Source organism: Metopolophium dirhodum, chromosome 1 (genome assembly GCF_019925205.1).
Source record: "Metopolophium dirhodum isolate CAU chromosome 1, ASM1992520v1, whole genome shotgun sequence".
Classification (NCBI taxonomy): Eukaryota; Metazoa; Arthropoda; class Insecta; order Hemiptera; family Aphididae; genus Metopolophium; species Metopolophium dirhodum.
The window spans coordinates 41608020-41610704 of NC_083560.1; the positions used below are offsets into that span (position 1 = coordinate 41608020).

Genomic DNA, 2685 nt, shown 5'->3' on the forward strand with positions numbered 1-2685 from the left:
TATTCCGCGTCTTACGTATTACACGTCTATACTCTACATGCACAAACGTTTCATCAGAATATCACTTGATTAGTTTTTTAAATAATAATATTATTTATAAATATAAATAAAAAATAACATAATAAAAACTGTTTTTTTTTATACATAATGACCATTGAAAATGTAAATTAACATGAAAAAATTTGGGATGCTAAGTACAACCCAACCCCCCACCACAAATTGCGCATATGCCTTACCGTGGACAAAAAATCGTACATATATTGATCTTGAATATTTCTCAAATACTATTATAACTACTTATGAGGAACCTTGTGTTGAATTTTCAATCATTTTACCAACGAATAATATATTTTTTTTGACATTTACAGAATAAAAAACTAAAAATTATTAGTTTAAAATGTCTATAAATAACTCAAAACGACTGAATATTTTGAAAAATTTATTATGTATAAAAAATGATAAAAAAAACATATTTTGTTGAAATTGCCAAGAGTTATTACTTATGAGTTTTGAATTACAAAAAAATAGGAAATTGTATTACATTTTCAAAGCTTATATATAAATAGAAAAATGTTCATGAATTTCCTACTCAAAACAATTTGTCAATATTCGTGATTTTTAAAAAATTTGTAAAATTTTTGCGCTAATAAAAAAATTATTGTGAAATAACGTACAATTTTTTTTTTTTAGTTTCCACTAACATTAGCTTATGAGGAACGTTGTTAAACGTTTACAAATTCAAGTTTTTCGACATACCGAAAAACTTTGTAACTACAATAGTTAAAAAAAACTAATAAAACTCAAAAATATTCTAATGAATAGCTCAAAAAGTGTCACAATATTTCGAGAATGTTATGGTGCATAGAAATTGCTAATAATATAAACATTCAATGAAAATAACATCTACATTCAGTTATTTTTTTAGTTACATTATAAATAAAATCAATTTTTTTAAAAATTGAGTTTGCAGCTTTTCCTTAATTTTTGTTTGTTTTTACTGGCGCTTTTGTAAACAATAGGGAACTTTTGACCTTTGACCCCCAAAGTACAAACTAAATTCACTTTTTTGCCAAAAAAGACGCTTTTGAAAAAATAGAAGCATTTTTTCTGTCCCAAAAGGTGATAACAGATACAAAAAAAAAACATCATTGTAATAACAATATCTTCATTACTCAGCTCAGAATATAAAATTTTAAATTTATTTTCAAAATTAGATTAGGTCTATAAAATGCTTAGGTACCTATATGAACTGATGCAAGGCGCAACTATTACTTATAATGTTTAATCTGTAGACTGTATTCCAAATAAATGTAACTACTATGTAAGCAATGACGATCTTGCTACTATTCGAAGCGATATAATAAACTTAATGCCTATGATTTTAAATGAAGTTGCTTATGTGTGCAATGACTTAGAACATAGTTTTTTTTCTTGATATACAGCTTACTGACTCTTTTCAATTTTATTGTACACTACTACTTAAGAATACGTATTTAAGTATAAAGCAAAGAATTGTTGAGAAAAAACTATTATTTACTGTTATGAGTATACCTACTGAATATAAGCTGTATTTCTTTAACTTGAATGCAATAGTTGATTTAAATTATATAAAACACTTTTTATTGAACATTCAGAAAAAAACTAAAATTGATAAAATAAATATATGTTTTATCTTAAGTTAATCATCTGTGTTACAACCAATAATAAGACTATAATTAATGCTAATGAGATATAAAATGTGGTGGCCTATTAACAACTATTCAACTAAACACACAGACGTCAATGTAACTTGTTGACAATATTTCCATGGATCAGGTGTTGATGTTGGGTTGTACACTTCAATAGTATAAACAAATTCTTCAGATTTCTTTGTTTCTCCGTCAATCAAATACATTAAACAATGTGATTCAACTACTCCTATTAAAAAATTGTATTCAAAATTAATATTTTTTTTTACAGAGATAAATAATTAAAAACAATTATTATTATTAAATTCACCATGTATCGAGAAATATATTAGCAATAAAATACTATGCTCTTTCATTAGTCTACAGGAAATATTGATCCATCACTGATAGCATACATAACAACATCCAAAATTCTATATAAACACTTTCATGATAATATACAGACTGTTCTTCAACTAGGTAGTTTATGTGTGGAATCATAACGTTCCACAGACATCAAATGTTTTAATAAACCTCCTATCTAAAAAATTTAATGTTTTACAAATTTAAAGAAAAAATTTTATGTTTATTTACCTCTTATAAACGATGATTAAGTATGCCCACACGCAAATCACTTTAGTAGTCATACTAGTTATTTTTGAACAGTGACATCAAAAACCTCTACACTGAATCGTATTTGGAATAGCGAAATGCTGAACTGACTTCTGTAAAAGAAATTGTAAAGCTTCTAATACAAAATCAATAACAAAATCAATAATAATAATAATAAACAAAATATAAATTAAAATTCAAAATTCATAGTGAAGGAATATTTAAAAAAATAACATTTACATTTAGAATTTTTTTCAGAAGTGTTTCTTGAACACTTTTTACTAAATTAATACTCGATTAAACATTGAGTGTTGATACTGATAGTGGCAAAAGTAATTAATATTGGCAATACATTTTTCTCCAATTAAAACAAGGGTTACCCATTTAATAACACATTCAAAGGCCT

The 2685-nt window shown here is 25.1% G+C and overlaps 1 long non-coding RNA gene across 1 annotated transcript; it reads right to left on the bottom strand.

Annotated features, from left to right (window-relative positions):
• Positions 1 to 1678: 1678 nt before the first annotated feature.
• Positions 1679 to 2390, bottom strand: LOC132937441 (uncharacterized). Its single transcript, XR_009663674.1, has 3 exons — positions 2262 to 2390; positions 1999 to 2208; positions 1679 to 1917 (listed from the first exon to the last, which is right to left on the bottom strand). It is a non-coding gene; the product is annotated as an uncharacterized LOC132937441 (long non-coding RNA).
• Between the last annotated feature and the right edge of the window lie 295 nt (positions 2391 to 2685).